This window comes from Crocuta crocuta, unplaced genomic scaffold (genome assembly GCF_008692635.1).
Source record: "Crocuta crocuta isolate KB4526 unplaced genomic scaffold, BGI_CrCroc_1.0 scaffold129, whole genome shotgun sequence".
Classification (NCBI taxonomy): domain Eukaryota; kingdom Metazoa; phylum Chordata; class Mammalia; order Carnivora; family Hyaenidae; genus Crocuta; species Crocuta crocuta.
In genome coordinates, this window is record NW_027551571.1 from 14,433,635 (window position 1) to 14,448,063 (window position 14,429).

Below are 14,429 nucleotides of genomic sequence, written 5' to 3' on the forward strand. Positions count from 1 at the left end.
CTTTTTCTACCCAAATTTTCCTGGATTGAAATTGCATTGGATCATAAATCAGTTTGGGGAAAATGGACATTTTTATACCTTTGAGTCTTTCTATATAGTAACATGACATATTTCTCCATTTCTGTAAGTTCTAAAATACCTTGAATAAATTTGCACGCCTTTCTTTGTAAACATTATGAAAATGTTTTTTATTAGAGTAATTCCTAGGTATCCTTTTAAAAGTTACTATTATAAAATGATGTGGTAGGCTATATTATTATTTCCAGTTCTTTTTTTTTTAAGTTTATTTATTTATTTTTGAGAGAGTGAACAGGGGAGGAGCAGAGAGAGAGGATCCCAAGCTGGCTCCACACTGTCAGCGCAGAGCCCAATGAGGGACCTGAACCCATGGACTGCGAGGTCATGACCTGAGCCAAAGTTGGACCCTTAACTGAGTGTCCCACTTGACTGAGCCACCCAGGGGTCCCATACTATTTCCCGCTCTTTATCCTTCTCCATAAACTTTTGCCTTGTGTCTTTGCAGTTTTTCTCAAAAGAGGAGTAAAATATATCCTCAATACCGATGTCGGATTTGCTTTGGACCTAGTATCGGTAAAAGTCAATATGCCCTTTTTGACACTGTGTCATTTGTACCTGTGGGATTTTAATTTATGGAGTGGCTGTGTGACACGGAGAGGCCAATGCCATTGAAAGAAGAATGCATTACGTACATTTGCCAGGAGAAGGGGGCCTGTCGTACCACTAAGGTCACAGGGAAAAGCACGAGTTTTGGTCAGGAGGCAGAAGAGTGAGGGGAAGGAATAAACCACACCCTTTTGAGGTTTCCCTGGGAAGGCAGGCAAGGCAGGGTAGTTGAACAGTTTAGGATCAGCTGGATGGAATAATTCTGGCAGGCTTTGGGCTATGGGCGTGGTGTCTAGTTGCCTGGTATCTGGCCCTGGGGTGATTTTGGCCCTGGGGTGATTAGATAAAGGCGGTTGTCACCTTGCATGTGGGATGCAGGCTCTCAGGCAAGTTGTTTACTGTCTTTAGGAATTAGCTAACTCCAGGAGAAGCGGTCTCTCAAGTCTGGAAGGTCCTCAAATGCCAGAGCATCAATACAGAAAATATAGTTAATACAGAGACGGGATCTTGGGGTGAATTGTGTGTTCCTGCTTGCCTTCTGGTGCTTTCGTCTTAGGGATGCTCTAATAATGCAGATGCTCACTCTGAAGAGTGAGAGAGGGGAGCAGAGCTGCCCCAGCCAAGCCCCAGCCCACAGCCAGGCCATGGGCTTCTGCTAAACTCCGACTGCCTTTAGGTGCGCAAACAACAGGGTCATTGTTTCAAGGCCTGAGTTTGAGAGGATTCCTGAGTTTGAGAGGGTTCGTCACAGAGCATTACTGTGGCAATAGATTACTGACACACCTGGTTTGTTTTTATAAAATTAGGATCAGGAAAAGATAGGATAAAATAGGCAGAGAGGGTAAGGGTAGGACCTGAGGTCCCTGGGTGGGGAAAAACACATATTTTGGAACAATGCTGGGAGTGGCTGGCCATAGCAAACCCCTTCAGGTGTAAGATCCTCTTAAGAATGTAACAGACACCACCCACTCCCCCTCAGGTTCCTCTTAAGAATTAGACACTCAAAATAGCTAACTAAAAAAAGTAAACCATAAAACTTATGTTATACGAGGGACAGTATGACCATATTCTGAATTCTCACACATTGGAAAAGAGCCAATCAGGAAAGGACATCCAGCATTTAGAATTATTCAGCCAGTAAGGGTAGAACTTGAGAAGGAATGGGAGTGGGGGGGCGAGGAGGGGCTAAGGGGCAACCAGAACCTTATAAAACAAGGTCCTTCACCTATAAGTCGAATGTCCCCTCTCCCTAAAGAGAGCTTTCATACTACCCTTACTTTCTTATACTCTTAAGATACTTTTGTGTGCTGCTCATTTTGTTTTCATCTCCTCATTCTTCGAAGCGGTGGGACAATGAATCCTGGGTATTCAGGTTAAAAATATTGCAACAAAATGACACCTTCTAACTTCATGGTATGAGTGTATTAGAATGTGATTTTTTTTTTTTCTAAGTTGAACCCTCTTCGTTCCGTTAATTGTTGATTCTATATGATGGGGTTTTGGAGTGGTGGGGGTCCGGAGTTGACCCCCAAAGAAAGAATTCTTGACACATCTTTGGTACAAAAAGGTGGTTTTATTAAAGCACGGGACAGACCCCGTAGGCAGAAAAGGCTGCCCAGGGATTGTGAGGAGTGACTGATTATATACTTGAGAGTTGGGGGAGGTAAAGGCAAGAGGAAGTTTCTGAAAGGACTTTCATATGCTAAGGAAGACTTTCAGGAATCTCGAGGCCTAGCCATTGTCAAGCTAAGATTGTTTTTCTCTCTAGCAAAGCATTAGCATTAAGACAGGGGGTTCCTGGAAGAATGTGGTAATCTGCCTGCCTCAAGTATTTGTCAATGGGCTGCAGGTTATAAGGAAATTTAATTTTATCTGCCATTTCCTTCTGCCTTTGTTTTCCACATCACTATATAGACAATCATCTTGCCTGTGAATAATGACAATTTTGTTTTTCCATTTTCAATTATAATTTTTTTATTTTTGCCTTGCTCTGGTTAGACTTCCAGTGCAATGCTTAATAGACTCAGCGATCATAGTCACTCTTGCCTCCTGACTTTGAAAGAATTTGGTTATTAAGTACATTAATTTAGTTATTAAGTACATTAACTTAGTTATTAAGTACATTGTCTACTGTAGCATTTTTGCAGACTGACATTAAGGGACTAAAGCAGATCTCTTCAGTTACTTTCAATTTTTCTCATGTTAGTATTACACTAGCAAATATTTTTTCTGTAGCTGTTGAGGTAACATGTTTTTCTCCGTTAATTTGTTAGTATGATAAATAATTTATATTAAGAGATTTTTCTGAAATTTAGATATCTTTGCACAGGTGAGGTTAGCTAATTTTGCCATGATAAACTGAAAAAGATACAATGTTGGATTCAATTTTCAAATACTATGTTTAGAAATTCTACACCCATGTTTGTAAATGGGATTGACTTTTTCTTTCTTGTTTTATTCTTGTCTGGTGGTAGTAAAACTATCCTAACCTCATAAGACAATTTGGACAATGTTTCAACCTTTTTTTTTTTTTTTTTGAGAAATTTGAGCTATATTAAAATGATCTCTTCTTTGACATTTGGCAGAATGTTCCCGTAAAGCCACTTGATCTTTTTTTTCTTGTAAGATTTTTAGCTTCTCATTTAATTTATTTAATGGTTACAGTAGCATACAAGTACCCCATTTTTTTCTCAGCTTCAGATTTGTAGAAAAAGTAGTACATAGTGTTCTCTTACTCTCTGTTTTTGAATTGTCTTCATTGGCATATTTTTTCTTTATTTGTATTTAATTGCTTAAAAAATCAAAATATTACTGGGGCGCCTGGGTGGCTTAGTCGGTTAAGCGTCCGACTTTCGCTTAGGTCATGATCTCGCGGTTCGTGGGTTCGAGCCCCGCGTCGGGCTCTGTGCTGACTGCCAGCTCAGAGCCTGGAGCCTGTTTCAGTCTGTGACTCCCTCTCTCTCTGACCCTCCCCTGTTCACGCTGTCTCTCTCTCTCTCTCCTAGAAATAAATAAAACATTAAAAAAATTAAAAAAAAAAATCAAAATATTACAGATTCCAGTTCCACTCCTTTCCACTCCTCTTTCTCTCTCCCAGAGGGTACCACTTTCTCTTCTTTCTTCTAGCATTTAGACTTCGTATTTCTACACAAGTACCTTTCTGTCTTTTGGTTCGTTCCTATTTTCTTTGATCATTTGTACACTTTTTGATCATTTTGCTTTTCACATGATCTCTCATGTAAAAATATTTGGATTTTTAATGACAGAAGGTAAGGAAACTGTTTTTTCCTCACAGAAACCCATCTCTGCATTTTCACCAAGCCTCTGCCACTCCCAGCAGTTCCCAGTGAGTTACTGAGTGTGGCAGGGATACCAAGGTGGGCCCATTCCTGGGAGAGGTGGGACTCCTTTGAAGATGACTTTGGCCCGAGGACTCCTTGGTCAACTTGTCTTCTAGCTGCACCGCAAACAAGGTACTTCCATCCCACTTTCCCTTCTTCCTTGCTTTTCCCTCCACTCAAGGCCAGACTTGCAGCATGGGCTGACATATCTTCCGGCTTTTCTTGACTCCTTCCCCATTTTCATTCCCTAGGGTTTCTCCTAATACATGTCAATATTGTCTTGGTGTATGCTCCTTGGAAATCCCACAGTAACATTCATGTGGTGAGAGGTGTCCATGTATTAGATCAAGAGTCATGGAGAGACAAGAGAGTCTCCAGATAGGTTTGGAGATCTTCCAAGGGGAAGACCCAGGAAAGCACGTCAGGTCCTAGAATTCTCCCTTTATGCAAGGCAGAACCTTGCTGTCATGCAAGGTAACATGATCCAGCATAGAAATGTGGAGGGATGCCTGGCTGGCTTAGCTGGTAGAGTGTGCAACTTGATCTCAAGGTTCTAGGTTCAAGCCCTACATTAGGTGTAGAGATTACTTAAAAAATAAAAAATAAATAAATAAATCCTTTGACAAAATATTGAGATGTTGGTATGGCATCTTTAGACAAAGTGTTTCAAGACATCCTCTCTGGCTTCTTGTGGCTCCAGAATGCTGCCCAAACTATCAACGCAGTCCCCATGTTCCTTCAACTATACCAAAAGCAAACTGGTTGTTAAGGTGGTACAGCCCCCAACAATGGTCATGGACAACCTGTACAAAGTGGATCTCCATGGTCAATGGACCCTTTAGTAACCAAAGTGGCTCATTTGAAGTGTAATAATTCCATGTACCTTATAATTCCTATTTAGCAAGATATAGCACAGACTCTGAATTGGTGACTAAGTGTATCTGGCAGTGATCTTAGTTGCAAGCAACAGGAACTGATTTACACAGAAAAAGGAATTTATTAATATGATATTAAGTAACAATAACAATAGCTAACATTTATTAAACCTTTATACTTTGCCAAGCATTCTTTGCGATTCTTTTTGTATAACATTCACGTAATTGTTTTCACAACCTTTATAACAACATAATAGTACCTCTGAGATTGATACTACGATTAACTAAACATTTTGAATAGGGAAATGCCACAGAGAAGGTAAGGGACTTACCCAAGTCACACAACTCATGGATGAGAAAGCCCAGTTTAAAACTCAGCAGTTGGACCCCAGAGGTTCTCTGAGGGTTGCTCACTCTGTGGAACTGGGGTAAACTGCTATGTGTGTTGGGGAGAGGGAAGGACTAAAAAACATAGCCTGAAGGAGATTAAATCGGGGACAATATTCCAATCATAACATACAAATTATGTGGTGAAGACACCAGGAAAAACCCCCAGGCTTACACTACTTATACTGCTAATGCTGGCTTTGGTCACTGTCCCCAGAACTGCCATCACTGCCACCACTTGCTAACCAAATGGTTTTCTCCTTCTTCACATTACAATTTTATTTTCTTTAAAAAAAAAAAAACCCAACTTTTTAATGTTTATTTATTTTTGAGAGAGACAGAGTGTGAGTGGGGGAGGGGCAGAAAGAGAGAGAGAGAGAGAGAGACAGACAGACAGAATCTGAAGCAGGTTCCAGGCTCTGAGCTGTCGGCAGCACAAGCCCATAGGGAGGCTCAAACTCACAAACCGTGAGATCATGACCTGAGCTGAAGTCACATGTTTAACTGACTGAGCCACCTCGGTGCCCTCACATCACAGTTTTCTGATTCAAAATGTAAATGCATCTAATTGGCAGAACCAAGTCTGTGTGCCCATACCCACCCTGGAAGGGAGTCTGAAGAACATTTTGTAGCTTCTATGGTTGGATACAGACTCTGCTTCATAAGGTGAGGGACTCTTTGCACATAAAAAGGAATTCAAATGCTGGTCAGCCAAAACTATGGCAATGTCGTTATACAGATATTTCTTTTTCTTTTTCTCCTATCTGAAAGGGACTTTTCATCTTGTTTTTTATCCAGCATTGTTTTGGAGGTGATCAAATTTCTCACTGAACAGGTTGCTACATGATGATGAACCACAGCTTAAATCTTTAGAGATCACTAAGGATCCTGAAATCAGTGGAATGTAGTAACTGCGTATAGTCCTTGGTTGCTTCCCTTTAGGAAACAGGATAAGTGTATCAGGTTGCGTCGGCCTGGTAACAAATCACCTTACCATGCAGTGGCTGATCGTACTAATCATTTATTAGTCAATGATTCCCTGGGTCAGCAATTTGTGCTGGGTCCCCAGGATAGCTCCTCTGCTTTTGACTGGGCTCACTCAAATTTCTGTGGCCTTCCTCTAGTTTGTCCCTGTCATGTTTCTAGCTGCTAGTGGGGGCAAACAAGGCATTTGATTATGTGTGTCTCCCCATCCAGCTCGTTCACCTGGTTGATGTTAAACCCAAGTGAAGTGAGGAGGGTAAGCTTCAATATGCAAGCACTTTTAAAGTCTCTGCTTAATCGCTTCTCAGACTTTTGGTTAAGATCAAGTGTAAAGTCTCTGCTTACTCCAAGTTTGCTATTGTCACATGAAGTGACATGAGGCCACACTCTGGACTAGTATGGGAGGGCACAGTGGTATGAGAGCTTGAGAGTCAACCATTAAATTTCCAGGAATTTTGCAAGCCAGCTGTTAAAAACTGATCCTAGCCTTGAAATTGGCCCATCATGGGGATATTTATGCCATAGAAATTGGCAAATGCTGTTGCAGAAATCTGGTCTGGATCACTGGTGGAAGTACCAAGCGGCACTCAGAGATCTTGGAAGGGAGGAGGTTTATTTTATACCGGTGGGCTCAGAGGAGATCATTCTTCAGAGGTCTGAGCCCCGAACAAAGGTGGAACAAAGGTGGTCCTTTGCTTATAAAGTTAAAAGAAGCCCACCCGGTCCGGCAGAGGTGTTCAAAGCTGATTGGATGTATAGGGGTAGGGTGACTTGGAGTCATGGCTACACGGAGGTAGGGAAAGGAAGTGGGTGTGGGGAGCACCCGGCCTGGGCAGTTGGAGCAGTTTGCCATTATGACCTATATGACCTCAAGGAGTTTTCCTTTATTTTCTCCATTAATGCTACAAGCCAGGGCTTTTCCCCCTCTCTTTTCAGAGAGGCAGTTTACCAGTATGTCACTAGGACAATTTGAGGACAAGGCTACACAGGGAAGAATTACTGCAGCTGTTTTTGAAAGAATCTATCAGAGAGAATTTTTTAAATTTGAGAGTCTCGGTTTTTAAGCATAACCATTATTTACACACACACACACACACACACACACACACGGGGTTGTATATGTGTTGAGAGGTCAATGGTTCCAATTGTAGTGGTTCTCAAAAACCTTTTAAAAAATCATCCTTTAGTCTTTTCTAGTAATAGTCCCTGCTCGAATCAATCTAGATTGTTCTTTGACATAGTGATTTATCTAAAGAACAAACCCAGGAACCGAACCAATTTAGTCAGAATTATTCCCCAGGGTTTTTTCTAACTGAAGTTGGGAGAGGAAAGCCCCTGTCTTTTCTCTTACAAATTGTGATGGGATGAGCCAGGAGCTGCCAGCAGCCATAATTACACTTTCCTGGGGGCAGACAGTCTAAGAGGGAAAAGCTAACGTATAGAGATTTGCATGAAAGAGACACAGGGAGAGAGGAAAAGACAAATTTATTCCAGCCCTTCTTATTTTGTGTTGTGTCTAATATTATATATAAATATGTATACAATATACATGTAATATTATATAATTTATATATTTAATTAATGCATTATATATAAACATACATATTATATATCATTTACAATTATATATATATACACATATATATTTTTTTTTTTCCTGAAGAGACTGAACAGTTTTTATCACTTGCAACCAAATACTCCTAAGACAGAAATAAGAATAGTTTGTTGAAGAGGCAAAGAAACCAAGACAAGGAAGGGGTCACTATTGCTGTGAAGAGACAGGATCTGTGTCAGGACATTGTGTTTCTCCCCAGGTGGTGAAATAAACAATGAGGGGCATTGGAAATATTATATGAAGAGCTCCTCTGCGATTTGTAATTTCCCTCTCTGTGTCACTTCAAGGTATGGTGGCAGATAGCAGAAATGATTCCAGACAACTGATGTAGAAACAGACTTAATACCTGGAGTTGAGCGGTTTATGAAATTGTTGGAAGGGCAGGAGGGGCAGCCTGGAGGCGGAACTGCCAGGAATATTTCCCCTGTAACAACACGACACAGCTGGTCTGCCAAGGAAATCATTATTCCAGCTGCTGGCTTGAAGATAGACCACTCAGCTGTGATTCACATTAAAAAAAGCAAAACTGGACACCCCACGCTCTGTGTCTTTACCACCACAAAGCCAGCACCAGGCACTGAGATTTGCTTCTGCAACTACAGTGGAGAGCAAACATCTCCTTGGCCATGTTTGCTAGCACAAGGTCAGTAGCCACAGAAGCATCTATGCACTTCCCAATCTCATGCTTCCGACACAATTATAGTTACCATTTTCTTCTGTATCCTTCCAGGAAATTTCCAACCATACACAAATATATATGCTTGTGTATGTGTAAGATGCATGTGTGCAAAACAAATAGGATCACACCAAATGTTGGTATGGTTGCCAACTGATATAAAGGACCTCTATTTGGATGCCCTTCCTAAGTGAAAGATGAAAGAATGCACCCAGGTGCATTCTTAAGCAAATCACTCTGATCCCTAATTTTAACATGGCACCAGGATTCTTGGGAATAAATGTGAAATATTCAGGAGCAACACTAAGAATTAAATGAATAATGGAGGCAGCACACAACTCTTTGAAAATCACTTCAAAATGAAGCTTTCCTTTGAAAGCAAAATTTGGATCTCTGTATTCACATCTTTTTCATTTACAAATAAGATTTTCTGTAATTTATGAAGATGAAAACATATATTCATTAATTTTTAATTTTACTTTATTTTTTTAAAGTTTATTTCTTTATTTTGAGAGAGAGAGAGAGAGCGAGAGCAAGAGAGCGAGTGCATGAACAGGGGAGGGGCAGAGAGAGAGAGAAGGCAGAGACAGAGAATTCCAAGCAGACTCCACACTGTAAGCTCAGAGCCTGATGCACGGTTCAAACTCATGAACCTGTGAGATCATGACCTGAGCCGAACGAAACCAAGAGTTGGCTGCTCAACCGACCGAGCCACCCAGGTGCCCCTATTCATAAATTTTTTAGAAGACAGATTTTTACAATTTTGCCTAAATCCTATTTTAAAACATACAGAGCAAAGAGCAAATGTTCTTTTAAAAATGCAGTGTAAAGAGCAAAATGAAAAACATTTTTTTAGACTTCCAAAAGCTAGAAACTAAGAAAACCTAAAAAACATGAAAAGAAAGAAAAACCTCAGAATCTGAGAGTAAATGGCACCCATGGGCCTGCTTTCACATAGGCACTAACTGGATTACCATGTCACCTAGTCAATGTCACTGAATCATTGATAAAAGAGAAAAATCTAGATGGTGAGACAGGGATGGGGGAGAAAGATAGCCACCTGGCAGAGAGGAGCAGCCTCATCCTTACTTGTCACTGGGTCTCCCAGGAACGTCAAGGGTGCTCCCTCGGGCCCTGGGGGCTATGAGAGGGACAGCTGAGGCGAGGTGACCCTGAGTTACTGCTTTTGCTTTGCAACTCTGCTCCAAGGGCCCGTCTCTACCTGGGATTCATTGATCCTGGCCCTGCTCACGGCTGTTAATTGTCACAGCCCAGGGAGTGGCCTCGTGAGCACAGCCTCAGAGGGGAGAGGTTCCACCCACGTCCGGCTCAAGGTCTAACAGGGGAACTTGGCCGGCCTTCCTCTGGGATATGGAGGGGCCTGGCCGGTGGCCCAGGGAGCAAGTGTGGGGCCCAGGGAGGGAAAGGCAGCGGGACCTCTGGCTCAGGTGAGGGGCCTAAGTCAGGTGTTCGGGGGGCTTCAATTCAAATGCAGCTTTGGAGAGCAGTGGCGCTCCAGAGACTCATCTAGTTCCTGGTGCTGAAAGGATTTGAGGAGGAGAGTGGCTTTGCAGGGGACCTGGGGTGGCAGCAGTAGGTGTGAGGGGGCATGGATGGGTCTGAGACGCACAGCCGGGGGCGGAGCAGCCTGGCCTTCTGGGTTGTGGGTCAGAGGAAGGGGATGGGTGTCAGCCCCAGCTCAGAGCTGGAGTCCTTGTGAGGTGCTGCAGCCTCTGTTCCGAGCTGGAAGTCTCTGAGGCAGAGATTCATTCCAGAGGCTGACTAGAAGGTTCTCATGGGATCAGTGCCTGAGGGAGGGAAGATGGGAAGGCTGAGCTACGATGTACCCTCAGCGGAGGGTCCATCTGATCCTCGTGGATGATCCTGCAGAGCTGTGCCAACTTAGACAGGCAATGGGGCTGGACTTTATGTCCTCACACCGCTTGGTCTTTGGATGAGGACCTCCCTGGGTAAAGAGTGGCCTTATGTGGGGTGGCTCTCTGCAGCTGAGGAAATCTCTGGAGATTGACTGCTGAGGGCTTTCTGGTACTGGCACTCCTGCCAGTTGGGGAACTAACCCCGTCACTCCCGAGGGGCATCTGGGCGGACCATCACCAGGTGTACCATGTTAAGGAAATGTCCTGGGGCTCAGAGGAACAGCAGATCTAGGGAAGGTGATGAGTTCCGTTTTGGGCAGGTTGGGTTTTCAGTGTTTAAGGGATAGGCAGGTGGGGTGTATAGGTATATAGGGTCCGAAGCTCTGGAGGAAGGTCAAGGGCAGAAATACAGATTCAGCAAAACCAGAAAAGTGGAGTGGGAATCAGAGGAATCAGTGGGGCAGTCGGAGTCAGGGAGAGACGAAACCTGAGATCGCCATGCGGCAGCCGGTCCTCAGAGGGGCCGCACAGGAGGAGACATCTGGATAAGATCAGCAAAACCCAGTGAGTTCAGGAATTCCCAACTCAGTCAGAGGTCTTGGAGTTGAGTGAGAGCCCCGGTCACACTCACTGGGGTAGAGCTCTCCATGCTGATGTATAAATCAGGGGGCAATATGGACCGCTTGGGGAGCCCAGGGGACAGGATACTCACCTGGAGTCATTCTCCCCTTCAGCTCACCTCATCTCCCATGCCCTCCCGCCTCTATCTCCCTCTACCAGTCGTTTGAGGCTTTCTTCTCTCCTTCTCTCCCCGTCACCTCTCCCCGTCCTGTGGTCCCCATCTCCCCTTCCCTCCCCCTGGACCACTAGAGGGCGGCAGCTGGCAATCCAGGCCCTGTGTCCTCGCTCCAAGCCTTTGCCTGCTCTCTGCCTTCTGGTGGTGGTGGTGGGCGGGGCAAGCACTGAGATTACTCTCAGGTGTGTGGGGGGGTGTCCCTCTTCTCGGTCAGGCTTGCACTCACAGGTCATGTGGGAAATGCCATGTTCAGTAGTAGGGAAGGCAGGAATTGCTTCTTTGCCCTGCTTTGCTGAAGCATAAAGACCCCATGCCATCTGTACCTGCTTTGGACAGATGGGGACATCCAGGCCCAGGGAAAGGCCAGGACCTCCTCTAGATCTCTGAATTGACAATCATGTTCCCCTATCATGGGGCTGTAGGTCCACAGGGCCTTAAGAAATTGGGGCTGGATCTTGTTCCTACTGGTTGTATCCTCAGCGTTTTTGAAAGAATTTCTCCTGGAAATGACAGGCTCTGGCACTGTGCAGGGTGTCCAAAGCGCATTGCTGGTCCCTGGGCTGCTGCATTCCACCTCACCTGAAGTCTCCCCTGGGGCCTGGTTGCCCAGGTCTGTGAGTCCCATGAATTCCTGAAGGCTCCTTGTGACCTCAGCTCAGAGAGACTGTATCTGAGCAGTGTGCCTGGGCCTGCATTTCTAAAGGCATGTTTAGGTCAAGAAAAACTGGTTTTTCCAAGTGAGGAGAAGAAAAATGGAATGACCTGGGAGGGAGCTCCTGCAATAGCAGGTTGGGGACTAGAGTGCTTGGCCAGAGTCAGGCCCCATCTGAAACTCCTGCCTCCTCCTGTCCCCCTCCTATGTAGTATATCAGTCAGCTTCATAGCTGCAACCGTGCTCTGATCAAGCGCAAGAGGTGGGATATCTTGAGCATCTTTCTTACTTGTTTTTTCTTTTGCTCCTTTTGGGAAGGTCCAAAGCACGAGCCAGAGCTGGGCAGAAAGGTTTGGCTGGGACTGGAATGGATAGACATGGGGCTGGGGAGTCAGAGGGTTGAGGACTTGTTCCCTCAGTTAGTTCAAGTTAGGGGTTCTGTGTAGTTGGGGTCAGGAATGAAAGAGAAGAGGGGGTGGGGCCATCTGGAGGCTGTGAGAAGCAGCGATCAGGACCCCTGATAGTTAGGGACCAGGAAAGGTCTGTGCTTGTGTGCTAGGACCTAGTGGGCATGGGCCCTTCTGAGCTCATGGATGGGCAGAGTAGGAAAGGGCAACCATCCTGCATAGCGAGGAGACAACACAGGGGAGTCTTTGATGAAACCCCAGGGTTTAATTAGTGATCAGACTAGCTGAGCCTCTTCTAAACTGTTTCAGGAGGATCCCTGAGGGCTCTGCCCAGGGACTCATTCTACTCTAAGCTTCTCATGGAATCTTTTCTAGTTCTATGTAGTGTTAGAAGCTCTTTCCAAGTCACATGCCACCATGCCCAGGGGACCCTCTTGTGAAATCTCATCCTGATCATGGGTACCAATCACTTGGCCCTTAGAGTGATCTCTGGATTCAGAGCATAGAATGGGAGTTTGCTCATTCACACATTTTCTTATTCAGACTTTTATTCATTTATTTGCTTATATCTAATCTATTTATTTATTTGCTTATTCATTTTTTCACTCACCTTCTCTCACTCACTTTCTCACTCATTCTCTCATCCCTCCAGAAAACATTTCCTGAACGTTCTTGCTGGGCTCAACTATAAAACATATAGAAACAAATGAGACCTTTTCTAACCTTCCCGGAGCTCACCTGTTGAGAGGGGAAGCTAAAAAAGCAAGTAAACAATTGGAAAATGAGAGAGAAGGTGATAAGTGTCATAGAGGATACGGAAGTAACTGAAGCTCAGAAGAGAGAAATATCTGGAAGGGCCACTAACATGGCTACTTTGGTCTTGACCTGCTCTGAAAGAAATGAGGTTTCCTAAAGTGCACAGAGACTGGGGCCATCACTCAGCATGGCTGGAGTAACTAGCTGACTCTGGGGCCTGGGCCCCGTGGTTCTCTACTTTGCACTTCCCTGTCCTCACCAGAGATCAGGTAGTACTGGATCAGCCCATCTCTAGGGCCTGTGCCTTCAGTGGCTCAGTGGATGGTACAGTTGTGCCCCATGGGGGATAGGTTAATGTTTAGCTAGTTTTAGATAAAAAAGTTTGCATTTATAAGCAGTCTTTTACATACCACAGCATGGTATTTTCTGGGCACTCAGTGCACATTATGCAGTGAAGGAAGCCAAGGCCAGCAGATGGGGCTCTCTGGAAGCTGGGAAACACTGGGTCTGGTTTCAAGTGACACTTTGGCTCTTCTAGCAGAGCAGAGGATTGACAGGGAGGCTGGCTCACAGAGCAGTGTAAGCACCCATGGGGGCCTTGGGGACTTGAGGGAAGGAGAAACATAGGGGAAGACTGAACTTCTTGGACTTGGGAGGACAAAGACAGATTTCCCTTAAAGGCAACTGAACTCAGGCTTTAGGATTGACCCTCACTTGCACAGTCTCCTTCCAAAGCCCTGCAGCAAATTGTTTTTTTTTTTTCAATAAAAAAAGTCGAGGTAAAATGAACATAGCATAAAATTTGCCATTTTAACCATTTTAAAGGTACAGTTCAGTGGTGTTTAGTATATCTAAAATATTGGGTAATCATCAGTATTATATTATTCCAGAATGTTTTCGTTGCCCGGGAAAGAAGCTTCATTCCCATTAATCAGTGATTCCCCATTAACTCTTCCCATCAACTCCTGGCAACCACTAATCCACTTTCTGTCCCTTGGATTGATTTATTCTGGACATTTTATAGAAATGCAGTCACATTTTATAGAAATACAGTGCCTGAGTGGCTCAGTCAGTTAAACATCTGACTCTTGATATCTGCTCAGGTCATGATCTCATGGTTTGTGAGGTCGAGCCCCTGCATCTGGGTCTGTGCTGACAGCTGACAGCATGGGGTCTGCTTGGGATTCTCTCCCTCTCTCTCCCTCTCTCTGTCCCTCCCCAGCTGGCGTATGCGCCTGTGTGCTGTCTCTCAAAATAAATGAATAAATGTTTAAAAAAAAAAAAAGAGGGGCGCCTGGGTGGCTTAGTCGGTTAAGCGTCCGACTTTCGCTTAGGTCATGATCTCACGGTTCGTGGGCTCGAGCCCCACGTCGGGCTCTGTGCTGACTGCCAGCTCAGAGCCTGGAGCCTTTTTCAGAGTCTGTGTCTCCCGCTCTCTC